This window comes from Falco rusticolus, chromosome 13, assembly GCF_015220075.1.
Source record: "Falco rusticolus isolate bFalRus1 chromosome 13, bFalRus1.pri, whole genome shotgun sequence".
Lineage (NCBI taxonomy): Eukaryota > Metazoa > Chordata > Aves > Falconiformes > Falconidae > Falco > Falco rusticolus.
In genome coordinates this window covers 13,355,676-13,376,855 of record NC_051199.1, presented here as the reverse complement: position 1 = coordinate 13,376,855, position 21,180 = coordinate 13,355,676, and positions in this window count along the sequence as shown.

Below are 21,180 nucleotides of genomic sequence, written 5' to 3'. Positions count from 1 at the left end.
GTGTCTCAAAATCTCAGCTTTGCTTTTTAGCAGCACTTGGAAAGACAACTGTGAAATGCCAGTGGGGTGGATAACAAACAGCAATATCTGAAGCCCTCAGAAATAACCTGAGGAATGAGCAAAAGGTAAACAGGTCCCTGGGACAGTTTCTCTGATACCTTTGTACACACAGGCATTCTCTCATCCCAAATTTAGCAAAGCTCATAAGCACATACTTAACTTTAATGGGAATATATGTTTATCTTTGTTCATTCACGGGGGTGAACTTTTCCTCGTGTTGAAGCGTGCTATAGATGCAGAGCTCTAATGAGCAGACAGTGCCAGGGAAATGCTGCCAGCAAGAGTTTGGCACAGCAAATTCTGCCATTCAGCCGGAAGGCAGTGTCCTACCCTCTGACACCCAAGACTCACATTCCCTCCTCTGCCTTAGTCCTTTAAAGCATTCTCCTTTCAGACCATTGTCTGAAAGATTTTGATATGAAACAAAGAGGAAAATACATATGTAAAAGCTAGAAATGCACCAACTTAGTCGTGAAATAAAACTACAGATTTTCCAACTGTAGCAATTACAATAACAAAACATCGTTCCTTGTGGTCTGGTAGAAAACCATAGCTTGGAGCAAACGAGTCTGGAACAGTAATCAGACTCACTGAGAACTATAAAATACATTCACTGGCCAACCCAGTTAAAAAGAATGTTTTCTTCTGTGTCTTATAGACTCAAAGATTAAACGCAGAAGCCAAATATTCTGTGCAGACTGCCTTTGTCCCCAGCAATAGAGCATGTTCCTTCAAACTATAAGTATTCCACTCCAACAGAAGCACGCCATATCCTTTATTTTAAAGTTCAGGTGCACTCTGGACAACAAAAAATAACTTATTTCAGTGAAACATGGGGAATTGAGAGTATACAAGGGTGAAAAGCCTGCTCAAGTGCAATATTCAGGTTGTATAATTAAGATCACATAATGGCTAACTCCGCACTCAGCAGCCCTAACACCTCAGAGGGAGTATACAGCCAGTGCATGTTAGGATCTGCTTCTACTGAGATGACTGGTAATCCAAAAGATGTAGTGAATTGATATAATTAATGGAAAACAGCACATACCTCCATTACAGTTAAGCTGTGATGAGTATATTCCTGTATTCAGACATAAGGCTGAATTACTTACATGGTAAATGTTTTCAGGCAGCAACATTTATAAAAATGTTGGTAGTGCCCTACGTACTTTGGTTGAGGTCTCCATCTGTTGCCAACAAGACATTTTAGAAGTCTTCCTTATTAGAGGGAAAAAAAAAGGCAAAAATTAATATCAGAGAGTTGAAAAGATTTGTTGATTTTGACTGCTGGCAGACTTGTCACATAGATTTGCACAAAGCAAATGAACTTACGGACTTACAAATATTACCAAGTGATGTAATCACTGTTTTCTCTTCTGAAAGTCAAAGTAATGTTCTCCAAGCAGTTACTGAAGACCCACAAGTGAATGTGGCCATCTCACCTTTACAGCAGTTGCGTCTCAGAGTGCAGGTCTTCTGTGGAAAGCACTGGATGTTCACCTAGCAGGGTCAAATGCGGTTTATTGATGCTTTTAAATAACCCCAAGGAATGTTACTCATTAGCCAAACATACACACAGAGCTAACAGTTATTTATGATTTTCAGGCTCTGGAAGTGTCATGATTTCTAGCTTCAGTGTCAGGGCAGAACTGTCAGGTATGTCCCAGACATGAGTGACTTCCAGCTTATTACTCAACGTTAAGCACTCTCTCTTTTAAAAGCCATTTCAGTCAGCCAGTACCTCATGAATGAAAGAATCTGCAACAAACACGATGGTAAATGAAGTCTCTCAGGTGAAAACTTCTCAAGTGTGCCATAATAGATTAGTGGTAGTGAGGTTCCCTTCATGAGCGATTCATGAGCTAAATTCACCAACAAGCACCAGACTCAATTCTCTTCCCTTTGCATTTTGCCTGGAAGGCACAAACAGGCTGGAGAATAATTCTGGCTGCTAAAAAGCCGTCTGACCCTACTATTCCCTAATCACATCGCTCCAGTACTGGCACAAGGATGCAACAGGAATGCAGAGTGGCATAGCACATCCCTATGCTGCACTAGCATTATGCGGCACATAGCCCCTGATGATCCCACTGGGGTTGCCCCCTAACACATGTGTCCAAGCAGCCTGAGAACCGGGCAATTACAGCCCTGCCTGCCTGCTGTGCCAAGTGAACCTCAGAATAAAGAGATTCTGTTCAGCAGAAAGTTCTGCAGCGTTAGTCTGTGCCCAGCAGACCTGTGGAGGACACCAAGGTCAACCAGCAGGAGTTTTCTAGACAAGGTTCAGTCTTATTCAGCTTTAAGAAAACAAACCTCGATTTTCAAACTCAGCCATTCGTGCTCTGAAATCTCAGAGTTTGATTGAATACTCATATTTCACCACTCTGAAATAGAAATAAAAATTATTCACATTTATTGAAAAATGTCAGCTAATTCAGATTTTTTTCTTATCTGCCCCAGTCAATGCACAGACCTGAACAGTAGCATAGTAGCATGTGTGAAGATCAAACAAAGTGTAGCGTAGCACAGTGTCTATTTTAAAACAAACTGGCTGCAGTGCTTTCTGGAAGGCAGCCGGCACGGTGGTGGGTCTGGCGGGCTGGCCTGGCAGCCAGGCCGGAGGCTCGGCAGCGGAGCCGCCAGGAGGAGCGCGCAGACCGCTCCCGGGGCACAGGGATGTCTCTCCAGCAAGGCCGGTGAGAAGCTGTATGGCTCCAGCAAGGACACATTTTTTCCATGGTAGCTAGCTGCTGCATTTCTCATCTGCAGCGCACAGATGGGAGCAGAGGAGCAGTCACCAGGCACCGCTGCCCACTGCCCTGTTCCGCCTGGATGTTGCAGAAAGCGCTGCCCTCTGTGGCTGCCCTCCCTGGGCACCTCCACTGCTCCCGGGGCTTATTTGGAAGGGACGCCACATCCATATAACGCTTTAAGGGAGAAGCTGGCACAGACAGCCTGATGGTCTGGCAAAAAGAATGCCTTAGAGGCAGCTGCTTACTGATATAATCCCATCTGAAAAGAAAAATTGTTTTGGAGGGGATGACGCTGCCCTCTTAGGCATTTCTGGAACTTAAACTGAGCGTGAGTCAGCCAGAGCAAGAGTATGTGTCTTGCCATGTTGACTTTTCATTTAAACATATTGACTAAAATAAGTTCATTTGTTCTATTTCCTATACCACATACATACCACAGAAGATACAGACTAATGTACCTATTAGACTTACGCACCAGTTTAAAACCAATGTGTGTTAAACAAGCAAAGGAACAAAACAGGCAATAGGTCAAAATTTTTTCTGAAAGTATCACCTTATGCCAGATTTCATCCTCCAGTACCTGGAAGGCTGCAAGGTCGAGCTTTTGAAAGTCATCAGTTCAGAAATAGCTCCTTCCTGGCCCAGAACGTTCTTTGAGGATTTCTCAGGACAAATTCGGGGCCAAGCGTGAGTGGGACGGGCCCTGGTAAAGCCTGAGTTAGCCACAAGGCTCACACCTGGCTGGCATGATGCCATGTCTACCCTGCCACAGCCAACCATCCCCCATGGGATGTGAACGGCTTCTGTATTCCGCTGCTCAGCTTTCAGGCTGGTCCATGTCAGTACCGCCTGCCTATCTACCTACCCACCTACCTACCTACCTACCTACCTATCCACCTACCTAGCTATCCACCTACCTACCTACCTACACACTGACCTACCTACCTACCCACCTACCCACCTACCTACCCACCTACCGACCTACCTACCCACCTACCTACCTACCCACCTACTGACCTACCTACCCACCTACCTACCTACCCACCTACTGACCTACCTACCCACCTACCTACCTACCCACCTACCTACCCACCTACCTACCCACCTACCTACCTACCCACCTACTGACCTACCTACCCACCTACCTACCTACCCACCTACTGACCTACCTACCCACCTACCTACCTACCCACCTACCCACCTACCTACCTACCCACCTACCTACCTACCCACCTACTGACCTACCTACCCACCTACCTACCTACCTACCCACCCACTTACCCACCCACCTGCCTGCCACACTCCTGGCTAACGTCAAACAAAGCACATATATTTCATGCTACAGCTTTCGACACCTAAAGCATTAAAAAGTTCCTGAAATACTGCAGTCCTCTTTCTGGCTCTATCACTGAAATATCAGTTAAAGTACTTTAACAGCGCTATGATTCAGTCCCTGCTGGCTAGTTAGCTAGCGTCTTCCCCCTCCTGCAGCTGCAGAGTATACATGTTGTCCCCTGCTCAGTTTCCCACTTGAGCAGGAGCTGCTGGGCTAGCCGTGCTGCTCGTGAGGCAGAGCCGACGCTCGCCCCTCCTGCCCAGGGACAGGCACAGATACCGGCCCATGGCCTGCCACGGCCTTTAGGCTCTCCTGGGGAGATCCGATGCATTTTGTCCAGCCACACTTCACTCACAACCTGCCGCCAAAGGTCACAGGGCACCTCTGAGACAGCCACAGCCGTGCTTTCCTGCCTGCTGTTCATCCTTCAAATAAGCCTGTTCCCGGCACAGGCACCAGCCAGAGCTGCCCTGAGGCTGTCAGACGATCTCCACAGCCCTTCTCAAAGCTGTGATAAGAGCGAGCCTGGTCCACTCCTTTCTCATTTAACACTGACACATGGGGACGTTGTACAGTACAAGCTCCAGTGCAAGCTGCCCAGTGGCCCCTGCATCTTCTGCCGGCAAGATCGTGCCTCACTGCATGGATGCTGATCCAGCATCTCATCAAAGTGTTTCTGAATTTCTTTACTATGCCATTTTCTTCCTTTCCCCAGCTGTTTATTTCTTCACACTTTCTAACCCAACTTCACGTTCTCATCACCTTCTGTTTACAAATTTTGAAGTCTGAAGCCATATTTCTTTAGTTCTGACTCCTTTGGGGCAAGCTGAGCTCTGACAGCTACCTCAAATGTGGGTGGAAGTTCTCCAAGAGAAGGAAAGGTGGAGCAGAGGGTGAGACTGTCCGTGCTGTATGCAGGGCACTTCTCCCTCTGCCAGTGCCATACCAATGCCCTGCCTGAGTCTTGTTAACATTGTGTAGCTACGCGTACTGCTGTCACATGGACAGGACATACAACTGACTGCTTACCTACCTGTGGCCTTTCGATAGTCTCCTTTTCCTGTCCTACACCCATGGGTTGCATTAGCACTAAAGAAGAGTCAATTACTGTACATCCTACCGGAGGTATGGTCAAAATGCGGCAACACGCAGTCGTGCCTGTACATACCATTAAATCCAGTAGTAACATCATGATCAATTTATTCTGATGTACCATTGGAAACTACATGCACTTATTTCCTCACACAGTCTATCTTTTTCTGGATGTTTCAGACACACTATATAAACTAAGTCTACACACAACCGAGAGAGCGAAACTCGGCTCTGAAGAATTCGCTTCAGTAAAAACAAGATTTATTGTTTGTCTCATCAGATTTTGTTCTTAGGGTATCAGTCATCATTTCTTTGTCAACAGATTTTGCATATCTCAGCATGACTGACTGACTTGCAAGTCTGGTCAACGAGAACCCAGAGGCCTGACCATATTTTCTGGTGACAACTGCAGGGTTTTACTCTCAACTAAGAGTGTGAGGAATGTTCTGCAGTACAAGCCCCGTCTTTTGTGCTCAGTGTCAAACATAACAGGCTGCTAATAACAGAACCACCACCACAATCTGTCCAGATATTCCAGCCCTGGATCTGCCACAGGAAGAGTCTTATTAGATTATAGCTAACGCAGTGAACAGTGACTTAATGCAGTGAACAGTGACTCCTTCTAGCGACGTGGTAAGAACGGAAAGGTTTCACATGTTGGGGAGTTTTCTCACCTAAAACACTCTTCTAGATGATTGAGCAAAGTGAGTTTCAGTGAAATATTTACAATTTCTCTTACAAAAACTACCACAGCATGCAATGAACTTGGGGGTTTTCATAAGGCCCTTTACAGGCAGGCAGGACAACCATCTGCCGGGTATGTCGATGCTAAGGCTCAAATTTCAGACCTCATTTATAATTATGCATTCAAAAATGTTTTCTTTTATGATGGGAACATAACCAAATAAATAGGAATGTAAAAGGGAAATATAACTTTCCCCTCATTATCCCTTAAGTCAAAGAATTTTCTTGAAATTTCCCACATTACCTTAAATGACTTCCATGCAGAGAACAAGTCTCAGAAGTGCTCAAAGTTGCTTTGGGACTAGCTGCTAACAAAATAAAATAGTTTTAAACTGTTGCTCAGCCTTGACTACTGCGGGTAACACTGCAGACTAATTCTCTGGTCCAGCTGGCATTACAGTGCAGTCTTCTCACCAATGCTCATCTGAAAAGTTATCTTAAGCCTACACAGAATTCGTGTGACACCACTTATGGGAAGAAAGAAATACTGATGCAGAAGTACCAGGCTTCATGGCTCTCCGAGCTGCACACCGTATCTTCATCCCCCTATATCCTGCAGCCGCACAGCCACAGCTCCCAAAGGATCCCAGCCTCATGCTTTCTGCTGTGCAGCCTCACCATCCCAGCCTTAGATCCTTTACCACCAGGACCGCAAGCTGAAAGAACGAGACAGGTTAATAAGACCAGCATCCCATAGCCACTGGCCACAGTCAGGAGCAGAGTGGGACAGAGTTAGGAAGCCATGGTTGAAAACCCAGACCAGAAACCCAAAGACAAGCAGCTACAATCCAAACACACAGAACTGCAGAGGGTTCTACACCTGCACCCCCTGCGCATCAGAGACCTGGCCCAGGAGAGGAGTTTGTTTCCTGCGAGCACTGAAGGATGACTTAACCTCAGCTGGGCAGTGGCTCCCTGCACTGATTTCCCAAGGCCAGCTGCCCTCATCCCCTTAGCCCAACACCCAGGCTGGGCTGGCTTTTGTGGAAGGTGCTATGGTGCACACAGCAGAGCGATGGGAGGAACACGGAAATGCTGCTTCCTCCAAAAATACACGCATCTGCAGCACTTGCTCACAGCATTTCTGTACATACTGTAAGGTCTGCAATTAATTGTTCCCACATTCCAAACTGCAGAAGTAAAATATACTATATTCAGAATATATGTGTACAGTTGTACCTCCCATTTCTTCCCTGTAACACCGGGTTGTGTGCCCCTGCCTCAAGGAATTTAGTAAGATAGTGGAGAGGCATTGGAGTGTATTCAAAAAACACCAGTTAGAGTTGTGTGCCAGTTTCACACTGAATTTCAATAGGAATGTGGTGCTGCAAAAATGTGTTAGCATCTAGTTTTATGACCACTGCAATTGCCGCAGTCTCTCTCTGACAGAATTTGAGATTTCTTCCTAAAGAAAAGGGCCTGAGATGCTGACCTGCCCCACACAGGAAAGATGCCAGCAGATTTGGTAATTTTGCATTTCCTTGCTATGGCTTTGGAAGTATTAACACGTTTTAACTTAATAACCTTAAGTTTTGTCCAACTTTAGCTCAGAATCTGGATAGACACACTGCTATACTCTCCAAGCTGTTTTTCCTGGTTGATACATTTCCACCACATTATCTCCTTTTGTCTAAATCTTAATACAGATTCTGCACCAATTTTCACTTGCTCACCTGTTACACCAGCTACATATACCAGGCTCAATGCAGTTATCGCTGCTCAGGCATTCTCCTTCCGTCTGCCAGAGCCTATGTAATATTTAACTCCTTAACTTTTAAGTATTCATCACAATATCACTTGGTGGATTCTTACATCTTGCTGACAGCTGCTTGTTCTTTCATAGTTTTTGCATAAGACATATAGATGCAGAAATCTGCCATGTCCCTTCCATCTCCCAAGTTTCAAGACAGAGACTTCTCTGCTTTTACAGCAGCTTTCCGTCAAAATTTTCTTTGAAAATCTTTTATCTTAAAATATATTTTTGAAGGTTAAAGGTTATGTATTGTTCTGCAGTCAAGAATTTCTTTCCAGATGTCAGACAATACTGTGCTTTAATAATACAGTCCCCTGCAAGACCTTCCACACTATGATTTTTTTTTTGGTTTTATGGAAGCCGTTTTATTGGCAAAACATATGACTAACAAAAGGGATGTGACTCTACGGTTACTGTAATATGAATTATTACACTGTTTACAGCTGAGCTTTAAAAACAATTTTCAGACAGCTCTGGTTTTGGTGACTAAAGCTTTAAACCTCTCAGTTGTTTTCTACTCCCTTCTTAAAGTCAGAGGTGGTGAATTTCTAATTCCTGATGTCATTTTTTTGTCAGGCTAGGCACAGGGGTCTGTAGGTCAGATATATAAGGTGAAACCCATTGCTTGTAAGCCCTGAGAAAAGCTCCTACTTCAAGTTCCTTTCTTTGATGCCTTAAGTAGCTTCAGTCACGCTCGAACAGCCCACTGCAGTAACAGTGCCTTTCTTTGCCCAGGGTGAATTTACCACGCAGCCAAACGTCACTCACCACAGGCCTCCAAACGCTTTTGGCAATGATCCACTCGTGCAGCGGGGAGAGGGGCACCGGAGATGGCACCCATGCTGTAAGCCCTCCACTGCCTGCACCCAGTACCCAGCTGTGCAGAACCAGCACAAGGCACCCCACAGCCCAACCGGAAGCCAGCACAGATCTGAGGGAGATGAAAGGCAGGGTGATGAACAAGGTGCCAGCAACAAAGTCCCTGGGCTTTGGGCTGCGGCACTCGGAGGTGGCGGTTCCACCAGCTCTGGACACAGCGCTCCTGTTTGCTGCGAGCGGCAAGGAGCTGTCAGCATCCTTCCCATCCTGGCTTGCTACTGCTCCTCTGAAACCTCTGCACGAGATATTTCCTGGGCCCAAACTGAGAAGCAATGCCTGTGTTCCCTTCTCACCTACCTGCTAGCAGCTGCAGCACTACTCCCACAAAAGCCAGGCTGGTGGACCTGGTGCCTGACTTCAGGAGAGTCCCACTGCTAGGAACCCCAGGCCTTCCCAGCAGTTATTCAGGACCAGGTTCCACGCACGCAGTGGTGCAAGAGGTGTCACAGGGACCTACCTTCTTGAGGTGCAAACCTTATCAGTATAGCAACCTCCTACTAAGTGTTGCTTCACATATTCATCTTTTGGTCCAGATTTCATTCTTTCCCTGCTCTTTTATCCCATCATATATCTACTTGCTGTTGTAGATCAGCCATCAGGAGAATGTTGACGTAGGGGCCACATTACACACAAGTCAGTCATCAGCAGGATACCGGTTTTGTGTCAGCAACAGGTAAGTGTCTACCTGCAAAATGTCTTCCTAAGCTTCACACTGTAGCAAAACCTGTACGTGGAAAAAAATCACAGCAACGCACTGGAACTATCTATACTTTCTGTGAGTACTCTAATGCTAACACGTATGAACTGTAAGCAAACATTAGAAAGGTGTGTCACATTGTCCAGTTCACACATGGTGATAACTTGAGAGTAGTTCTCCCCAGCCTGCATGTAGCTTAAAGCTTGCTCCTTCCATCTCAACACTGAATAAGAATTTGTTGCCTGAAACATTGTCTGTCTTTTTAGTTGGTGCAATGAAAACTCATCTGTGCCTAAGAACCTCGTCTTGCTCGATGTCTTTGGCAATCACGCTGCAAAAACGTTACTGCCAGGGCTCCATACAGCTGTGACTATTCAACTGGCAGGCAGGTCTCAAGAGTTCTTAATTCCTGTCAGACACAAACCATTATAGAGCAGCATTCTCCAAGAGACAGATCTGCTTGTGGGACATATAAATACTGTTTTGCCTTCCATCGATGCCAATAGGAGCAAGGATAGAAGTACGATGTTATGAGATGCTTAAGATCTTAAAATATGTTCCGAATGATTTCTATTTTAAGAGCTGTTTTGCTTTGGAGGATGAAAGGTCTGTTCACTTAATATGAGGAACAAGGCCTGTCTCAGAGATGTGGAAGAACTTCTATTCATCCAAAAGCTTAGCTATTTCAGGAATAATCTGTAAATTATTTTAAGAGTTTGTTTAAACTGTTGTTAACTATACCTGGCAGATTTCTGGCGAATGCATTATTGTTTCTTTAGCCTTCTTCATTCCTGCGGGGAAATTTTTTGGGGGACAGGACTTGTCACTTCTCCTATTGACACTGTTCTACTTTGTATAAATAATTACACATTCGCTGGGACTGGGACTAACACCTCCACCCTCCCCAGGAGGGTTACCCAACCACCAAACTAGAGCATTGTTTTTTCTCTCACCAGCTGGCTCCATGAATATTTAAGTATATTTTACAAAGTGGGACTGTTCCAGTCAAAGGGGCTGGTGGTCAGGTCACCGCTGTGAGGCAGAAACCTAACCTGAATTGGGAGTGGCGCAGGGTGGAGAGGAGAGGAGAGGAAAGTTCCTCTCAAACACAAGTAGGAATAAGACTTAGATTTTGTGAGGCGTGCACTGACTTCTTTGGGAACATTAATATGTCCTTTTCTTTCTCTCTGGGATTTACACATCAATCTGTGTCATTATTTTGACAAGCATTTACAACAAGCGCTTACATAAAAATACATCTTTAGCATTAAATGGAATAGTTTGTACCAAGTGAAACTGAGTTTGGGGACTTAATTTCATTTAGAAATAAGAAAAAATCATTTGAAGAAATAAGAAAAAATCATTTGACTCATGAGTATTGAGATTTTCTTTCCTGTCCAAGTATTCAGTCAATTATTAGCCCAAACTAACTTAGAAAGTCTTTCCAAGTAATATCCTGCTTACCAGCATGGGCTCCACAAACCCTATGCCTTCTATCTTAGTCTAATCAGAGTTCAGGCAGGTAATCCTTGCTTTCTGCTTTAAAAACTGTGAATTGTACCTGTTGTCATAGAGTGAAGGGCTCCTGTGAAAGACAGGGCAACTGGGGAATTCACAGCCTGGAAAAACTTCACTTCCATCAATTGCAAAACATTCAATCGATCCACTGAAGAAATACGCAAAAGCAAAGTTACTCCAATGCCCTCTTGCTGGTTTAGGTGGTGATCATAACAGCTGCTTCCACCTATTCCCACAGATACTGAGAGCTTCGTAGGAATTATTTTTAACAGTAACTCTTCCCTTGCAACAGTTCAGTAAGCTGTTATCTGATAGCCAGCCCAACCTGGGACACATGGCTAAGATCTGTTGGGTTTGACAGTTCTACAACTCTCTTTTCTGGACTTGAAAGCTAGATATAAAAAGTCCAAAAAAGAGACTGCTTTATCCCAGATTCAAGTGTTTGAGTTTGCTGATTGCTTTTGTCTGTCTGTGTTTTGATTATTGTTGTTTGGGGTGTTTTTTCCCACAAAACTCAACAACTCATTTTTAACAAACAATACAGGTTTTCTGTTTTCAGTTGTGTTTTGTACACCCGTGCTTCCAATAACTATTGAGCTGACATTCACATGTTGATGGTATTTAGACTGACTTCATCCCTTCTAGGGATGTGTGTGTCTTTAATATGGCCCATGGTTTAACAGATTAATATTCTGAGGGTAGTTCCAACACCAAACTAAACCAAAACAGACAAATTGGGATTAGGAGTTGAAATGGACTACTAAACTATTCAAATTTGAATGGCAAATTTAACCCCTGAGTCTCAAATTAATAGAAGTATCTTAAGAATTCTGAAATGCAGTCAAATTGTCCAAATAAGCTTTGAACACAACGAGGGTGCAGTATGAGCAAAAGTCCTGTCCAAAAAACCTTGTGTTTGGATCAGACCTCTGCTTATTTTTTTACAGCAATAACCTTTTGGGTATAAGTCTTGCATTATAGCTTGGCTGAGAATGTATGCTAGGGTCTTTTGTGGCATTACAGAAAATACAGAAGTGATATTACAGCTATAAATTCATACAATAACAATCCAGGGCAGGTCAGAGACATAGTAGTGCTTCGGAAGATAACACTGCACATAGAATCCACTTAGTTTAATTAGATGTATTTGAATTTCACCTACATTTAAAGCAGATAATTGAGTAATGGTACTTAAGAAGAGACTCTGGGGTTAATAATACCAGAAAATTATTGAGGAATCCATAGAAGCACACTTTCACCTGGGTAAAAGCTGTAGCCGTGAGAGGGTGATAACCAAGAGACAGGCCAGCAAACATTTTAGGTGTATTTAGGGTGGTGTCAAGGCAGGGAGAGGTGTCAGCAGAATTTAAGAGCCTAAGAACAAGAGCTTTGAAAACTTAGCTGGAAAATTTAATACAGAGATGTGCTGGATAGACAGTATAATAATCACGATCTATGGGTTGCACTTATAACTCAGATTCTGTATAAAACTGTTCCTCTCATTCCCTTTCAAGAATCTATATACCTAGCATCACATATCTGCATCTGTACCTATTTACAGCAAAGAATTCCTTACTATTTGACATTGTGCAGAATAATTATCAGTGCACTGCAGTACATCTGGAAATATAAGGGAATGCTGGCTCAGCATACCTCAGGCAAAGTACTGCACCTCTTAAAGAATGATGGCATACATAAAACAGGAGCACAAGAGCCTGATTAGTCTTTCATACACACTGAAAGCCAGGCATAAATTTTTTGAAGTGGAAGGAGTTACAGCAGTACAGCTCTCCAACTGCAGAGCAGGTAACAACAGAAATTTAAATAAATACCCATCACTGCAAATTCTCTGATTCCTTATTCAAAGCTGCTGCACATCTTCCAGAAGATGTTCTGTGGCAGAGGCAGGCATTCTCGGTTCCTTTCCTGCAAGGATTAAAAAGAAACTTGACTGTAATCTCAAGAATGAGCCCAAAGACCAGGCTTAGAATCTGGAATGACTTTTCTCCTCTCCAAGTACCCTTTCAATAAGTGAGCTGAAGCATTTAAGCATAAAAGACTTTTTGTCTGATAGTTGCCTGTGCTCAACTGTCCACCTCCAAACTGATGTTCAGTCTAGTTTAGGAGCACTGAAACTAAATGACAATATTAATATTACTGACTCAGTCTGGCCTTTATTTTTGTTGGTGGATATGGGAAATTTCCTCAGAGACTGTTAAAACCAAAATAGTCTGAGGCTCTTGAAAAGATTAAAACAAGTAACTCCTGGAATACAAAAAAGGATAAACTGCTGCGTGATTCTGGCCCTGCACTTTGGAGTCCTAAAGTCCTAAAGGACTGTTGCTGAGTTAAAACTGTATAGAAGTTTCATGCAATTGTTTCCATAGAACACTAAAAACACTGAAGCATTTGTATACCAAGTATGTTTTCATATTTATACCAAGTATGATTTCAGTCTATAATGCTGTTTCTCTAATGCTCTTCCAGTGCTTAGGTTACTTTTGAATACATTTTGTAAACAAAACTGCTACTTTTGGGAAGTCTCTGGACTTGGCTCCTCAAATTTCCATATAGGTCCCAACCACTTTTTACAACTTTTGGCCATGATACTTTAGCATTTTAATGACCTACAGTTATTTTGCCCATAGCAAGAAGCACTTGTCTAGTGTTCAGATGTGTTGCTCTGCAATACCATGCTGAGACTGATACTGACAATGACATTTCTTTACATATTAAGTAATGATGATTCTGTGAAAATCATTACCCAGCAACATAATAGATCCCAGATGTGTTTAAAAAACATAATAATAGGCTAAAGCCCAAATTCTGGCTCGGAATGCATGTGTGCATCTCCCAGGGCAGTAATTCAGCATTTAGAAAAAGTAAATGTACCATTGTAATGCACATGGCAGATAGCTGAGTTCCAGCCACCAGTGAAATAATCTGGCCCCAAGTTTGCATTCCACGACTCCTGTACTCCGATGGGAAGAGGCCTGTAATTCCCCTAGTCAGAACTGCCCAGCCCTGGTGCAATTTATTGTTGCACAGGAACAGCCCTAACCCACATCACTGGTGCAATACCCTCCTTCTTGCCAAGGACTCTGTGCTCCAAAGACTGAATAAGGACAACAGAGAGCACAGCATAAACAACAGGAGGAATCCAGTGCATCATCAATATGATGTTGTACCTGGCAGAGAATGGCTGCGTCAAGACGTTCCCTCCCAAACACTTCAGCTCTCTCGACTTAATCTGCCTGTCAAAGACAGGGTATTTTCCCTGTTCTGGATTTTCATCTTTGAGGAAGGAGGTCCCTCAGATGTAGGCTTCCACATTTTGTCATTCAGATGTAGCTGTCGAGCTGCTCAGTTAAGTTAGGGCCTCCTATTCAAGTCAAGAAAACAAGTGCAGGAATGATTAAGTCTGATGGCAATTTCCTTGTATTCTCCCATCCCTTGTTGCGCAGGCTATCGTATCATGTGCACATTTTGTAAAGAGATCGTTCTTCATTGTCCCCTTCCCATACAGTTTATGGTATTTTGGAAGCAGGCAGAGAATTTTCTTATCAGTAAAAGTAGGAAAACAGTATTTTAGTTGGCTGAACTAAAACTTTTCTTCCTAAGGACATGCACAATGCTTTTCTTCCTAAGAACATTTGCAGTAAATAAATAAGATCAAACTGTACTCCTCTTTATGTATAGCCTTATACCTAAGAGTAGTCAAGGGAAATTCAGGAAAAGCAATGAGAACATTGGCATGAAATAGTTTCTCATGGGGCTTAGTTCTGATTTCCAGTCTGCGTTGCCAGTAACAGCAAACTAATTATAATATGTGAAACTGCACCATGAGACTCAGGTCCCAGGTATCACCTGCGCAATAGCAGTATGACAGCATAACACATCTGATGTTCTTTAAAAAAGATCTTTATTTTTCAACTGCAGCATTCAGAAGATAGAAAAAAAAAAAGACACTGAAGCTGGGTGCCTTAATACAAACCTACTTATTTGCATATGATATAAAAATTTCTCTTCCTTGAACACAAGAGAATTAAAGCACACGCAAAAAAATCGGGAGCTTCTTTGCTCATGGTTCCAGTTTTCCTTTTGACAGCATTCTTCCCAAAAGCCCCACTCTAAGCCTGAAAGAGACTTTTTTGGAGCACGCTTGATGCCTTCTCCGACTCTTCTTTCTCTGCTTCTGCACGTGCACAGCACCTGACACAGTCTCTCACTGCACAGTCATAACTTCTGAGTGGATTCACACGTGGCTTTACTTTACGCCTCCGGTGTTGCTTGCAGCCAGCTTCAGGAGAAGATGGCTGTGATCACCACCAGTTTGTTAGCACCACCCAGCGTGTCACGTAACACAGCCATGACTCCAGACTCTCACTCACTTTCTTCATTCAGGTCAGAGCTGAGCTTAAAAATCTCTGGTGGTGGTGGTGCTTTTGGAGGCGAGAGGATGCTATTGTGCTGTAGACTGTTCAAAATACCAGCTCTTTTCATTCCTCAGTCTATGAAACAGACTTTGCTCTAAGTCTCCAGAAATTTATTCATATACAGACGTGAGCTAGTCTTGTCTTCATATGAGGACAATGGACCCAAGGATGTTAGTTTTTATGTATTCCTCATAAAAGTAGTTCTATCTTGTATCCAGAAACAGAAAGCCAGTTTTTTCCATTTTAGTGACATAATTTTATAACCCCTCTTGCATTTCCTTCCCCGAGCACAAGCATAATTAACGGTCTCAAGTTTCTCTCCCGCATCTGCCAAAGCAAAAGGAACATGATTTAGAATTTTATTTCATAATAATATTATCTACTTGAGCACTTGCTGATTTAGATTACATTGAGGCTGGGATAATGACTGGTTGGGTAGCTGATCTGTCTTTGCTTTTTCACCTCTCTAGATAAGAATAGCATTTACTGACACCTGACGCTGTCCTGCCCCGTACCGGGGTTAGAAGCTGCCCTGCAGGGGCTGAAGTGCTTTGCTCCTCTCTCTCTGCTGCTGCAAAATTTGGCCATGAGACTGCCTGAGTCACAGGTACCTGCAGGCAATTCAGGGTTCTGCCTTTTGGATTTTATGGTCTTCTACTCCATGCTTTATGTTCCTGTTCCTTTTATGTACTGAATATTCTCCTTGGACTGACGTGTTTAAAATGCGCTATTAGGGAGATGGCTCTTGCTTAGAAATATATTTTAGAATCCATTTGTCTGATCAGTACTTTAGCAATTTCTCCACCTGCTGTGTGATACGGTCATCGTAAGTGCACACTCTTGGTTAATGGACCCTAGGATGCTGTGTTGGAAATGTTGAAAGAATCCTTTAGGAGGCTTGTACTGTGATGGAGTATTTGTTCACAACATTATGAATGTTTCAAGCATCCTGCTTGATAGCAGAGACTCTGGTTAGTAATTATTAGATCTCTTTGGTTACAGGAATATTTGCAATTTAGAAGTAGTCATCCAATTCATCTTTTTTTATTATGATGAAAACCAATTCAACTAACTATAAATCAGCACCATCCTCCTTAATATTTTCTTATGCTGGCAAATAAGCAATTGACTTTGAACAACAGGGGGCAAAACATTTTTAAAAAAGAATAATTGGATACCAGCTTGTATTCCTACAAAGAGAAGAGGGAAGTAGAAACTGATGATAGAATTGCCCAAACTGACAAACAGAAAGACCAGAAGGTAATTTAGAAAAGCTGTATTGAAAAATTGTACCACTTTTATGATTAATGCATCACATCTGGTCTCTCTGCTAAATGATAACATGAATTATGAAGTTTTGCAACTGTATTCAATATGTTATTACCTGAGGTAAAGCCAGCAAAGAGACAAAAAAACGTTAATTACGGAATGCAAGCTCAGTTCCTAAGAAGTTCCTAAATCCTTCAGAAGGTGTGGGAATACTGTTGATACTGCATTTGTACTTGGTATCTCAGTATCAAAAGAAAGCAAGGGAGGGGGGTGTCTATGACTCACCACAGCCATTTTTTTAATATAAAGCCAAAAATGACATTGTCATTTGATAAATGAACTGAGAGTGAAGCTTGACATATAAAAAATGAGAAGAGTGGGAATTCCAGCCGCGGGAAGGGTGGAGGCTATGCAAGTTTTTAAGTGACAACTCTTGTGTGGTTTTTTATTTCTATAAAGTAGCAGATCCAATTAAAGGCATAACACGGATAAATCCGTGGCTTACAGACCAAAGCAAATTTGGAAATCTAGGAACCTGGGCATACATTATAAGAGTAATTTTAGGTGTCAGGATTATCAGGAAAATAGGGATACGTCCCCTCTATCGCATGTTGTCCAGTGCTATTCTGAAAAGAGACAACTTGCAATTCCAGGAAATACTAAAGTTCTTCTGGAAATGAAAATATCAAGGTTTTGGCACCTCAGACTGCACTGAAAGAGCTGGGTTTGTTTGGCCTGGAGAAGACTCCAGAGGGACCTTACTGCAGCCTTTCAATACTTAAAGGGGACTTCCAAGAAAGACGGGAACAGGCTTTTTAATAGGGCCTGTAGGGACAGGACAAGGAGTAATGGTTTCAAATCAAAAGAGTATAGATTCAGACTAGATATAAGGAAGATATTTTTTTAAAAACAAGGGTGGTGACACACCAGAACAGGTTGCCCTGAGGGGTGGTGGCTGTCCCATCCTTGGAAACATTCAAGGTCAGGTTGGATGGGGCTCTGAGCAACCTGATCTAGTTGAAGATGTCCCTGCTTATTGCAGTGGGGGTGGACTAGATGACCTTTAAAAGTATTTTCCAACCTGAACCATTCTATGATTCTATGATTCAAATGAAATAAAGGGCTGCTGTTGGTAGCATTTACATGAATTTGAATTCAAATAATTTCACAGTGTCTGCTGAACAGGACTTGTGCAGAAACACTGAGAGAGCACTAAGAGGTCTTACACCTTTTTGTCATGGCACAATGGATTTTGTACAGATGACTCTCCACAGAAGAAAAGAAGTTTTGGTGAGAAGCCTGAAAGCTGGAGCATAAAGATTAAGAAACTAAGCTTTTAGGGAAGGAGTTCATTTTCAGCCAGATCAGCAGGCCATTCTTATTTTATTATTAATTCATTAATAAATATACATTTATAAATTAAAAATATATATAAAATATATAAATAAAAATACAAATTAAAATATAAATGTATAAATATAAGTTAATAAATTCATTTTTAATTGTCACAGGGATGCATGGAGGGACACATGGAAAAGCAGGACCACCTCCACTCAATTTGCACCATCATTTACACCGTCTTTTCAAAGATCTCAGTGACAGACTGCCACACGGGGTTACATTTCAGGTAGAGGTTTCCCTTTTCCACTTCAGCAGTGGTCTAATTTTCAGGCAGACCAGGTCACACTTGGCAGACACTCATTAGGAAATTAGTCTCTCGTTAGCTGTGCGTACAAAACACCCTTCTCAATGAACGACAGGAGTATGCACTCAGCCCTGGGACACCAGCAGCACTAGCTTAGTCCAGCAGCTGATGGGAAAGGAGGGGTCACTCAGGCTGGGCATTTCTGCCAGACCACTGCAGGAGGCAATGCCACCCTAGGACAGCGGGCATTTTTTATAATTACTATGGCACTAGTTCTGTAGTCTAAATGTTAAATAGTTTACCACTAATGATTCATCATTCCAACCCTGTAGATGCCATGCCTCGGAGGCACAGGTAACAGAAAACAGGTTTTGTTCTACCTTCAAAAAGAAACTACATTAGAAAAGAAAGTTGTGTTGCAAAGTCAACTGTCAAAAGTTAGACAGTTTTCTGTACACATTAATACAGACCTTTTGCTTATGCAACTCTATACTATTTTTGTCACATAACCTATGCATCATTTATGCAAAGAATGCATACACAAGGTGGCATAATTAAGATTGCATGAGACACTAAATCCACCGTCTTTTGGTTTTGAGCTTAAAACCTTTATAGCTTAATTTATATCTATTTCCCACATACAGTTCCTAACTGAGCATTTCATGGTTTTATCCTGCAAAGACAGGGACCCTAACAGATGCTGACTGAGCAGCTTCCTGACTTAAAAAATGAAGCATCATCAATTTGTGAAAGGGTTTATTTCATTTGGTTCCCTGTTACAGCAGGGGACCAGGCTTGGTGAAGAAGAAAGGTCCCTCCCATTTCTGTGTTCTTAACAGATATTAATTTAGCTTAAGATGAATGTCAACGCTAACACGTTTAGTTATGGGTAACTACTTACTGGTCTTTTATTTTTCTGTTCCCTTCTCCAGCTGTCAGTGGAAAGCAGCCAGATGTCCCTAGTTTCGTTCATGGGTGAATTATTCTCTCTAGCAACATCATTTGCATTTGATAAATACCGTTCAATTTATATTGAGTGCCTTGTTTGTACTCTGTAATTTAGGGTGTGCTTCCAGATAGGCAATGCCAACGAGTGCTGCTGCTGTTGTTCCCGATAAGGCAAAGGTGCAGGAGCCTGGCTGCACGTGCTGGGTGCGGGTGCGAGGGGCTTTCTCTGCCTCAATTTTCTCATCAGGCCTAAATGGTGCCTTTGCTGCACAGATCTGTAGATACTCTTGGGTGGTAATGCAAAACCTGTTATCACATTAGCTGTTCAGAAGTTTAAAACTATCTTAGGAAAAGGTTAAAAGTCTGCGACGACCACATGTAAAAGAGTCCTTGAACATGTAATCCATGGGAACTAACAGCCTTTGTTGGTGGCTTTGCACGGCGGCCAGCTCTTCAGTGGACATAAGGCCTGAAATACTTCGTTGTTTTTAAAAAGTGGGTCTTCTCCAGACTTCAAAAACGTTGACAGAGAGGAGATCAGGGAACAAGTGTCTGTCGTGCAAGGACTACACAGCTCTCTGTCGTATACATTGACTTCCACATCCAGCAATTTCTATTAACATTACATTACCTTCATGGCTAAAACCAGTATAGCTAGCTGTAATGGTTAAACTTTTGGCTGCTAACCATCACCCTGATGGTCATAGATGTACATGTCTTCCTTTTTAGCCTTATTTCCCATTTCTGTCACTTCAAACCAGTTCAAAACACAGCTGCAAATATTATCTCTGCTCTGACCACGTTATGACCTTCTCTTGTTTCCACAGCCCCTGTTTTGTGGGCTGGGCTCCCTGCCCCAATCCTTCAACATGCCGCGCCTGGGTGCCCATCGCCCCTTCCTCCAGCCCCACCGGGGGCTGCAGGGCTGCCCCCCGCCCCAGGGCTGCAGGCCAGGCCCTCCTGCCTGGCTGCCGACACACATGCAGAAGTAGAATAACCTGGATCCATCCTCGTGGAAATTCAGCAAGCATGGATCCAGGATGCAGGTTATTTTACTTCTTTCTTCACCCAGCACTATGGAAAGGCGAGGACAGGTATTACATCTGCTACACTGCAGCGTCCTCTTTCTGCTTAACCCTTAGAGCACCCTCTCTAATCCACAACACTTCTTTGCAGCCCTGGGAGCAAGACCGACCTTCTTTGTATTTCGCAAGGATATAAAGGTTAGGTGCTTAATAAATAAGCTAAAAGTAAGATCACAGGTTTATATTCTGCCTCGCACACAGCAGAATTTGTTTAGTTCCTCCAGTCTTTGCTTCAGTTTGCCGTGCCTGAACACTTGCCTACAGACTTAGCACCTTCTGCAGGAGCTGTGTATGGGAAGTGGCACTGAGAGCACAAAGAGGGACAGGCTGTTCTTAAAACAATCCTCAAAAGACAAATTATCATTTATTGACATGATAATCCGCATGTCATCATTCAACAGCAGTAAGAACGTGGTTTCGGTAAACACATTTTTTTACATGCCAAGTTTTCTTGCGTTCAGTAAGAATACCGACTTAATTTTTCACTTCTTCTCTCAGTCAAACAACTTTGGCCCGAATCCTACAGACACACAAGTATTGAGTTCATTACTGTTCGCTCTGCCACAGCCCCTCACAGAGTAGCTTTCACGGCCGGAGCGAAAGGGCTACTAAATGGGTCAAGATTACCGACTGGTAAACAAAACGACGCCTTTTAAGTTTACTTTAGAATTTAAATAAAGAAGAAATTTTAAAGCCGCGTGACTGTTTGTCAAGCGCCGGCGGAGCCGCGCAGGGTTGCACAAACGGTGACACTGAGTTCATTGACGCCCGGGACAGCCACCCGCGCTGAGCCACCTGAGGACAGGCGCCGGGGCCGCGCGCTCCTCCGCCCCTACCCGCGCAAAGGGCGCGCTGCCGGGGGCGCGCCCCGGGTGCCGCACCGCCCCCCGCCCGCCCCGGGAGGCACCGGGCACCGCCGGGGCAAGGCCCCCGGGGGAAGGGGCAGCCGGCAGCGCCGCGCCCCA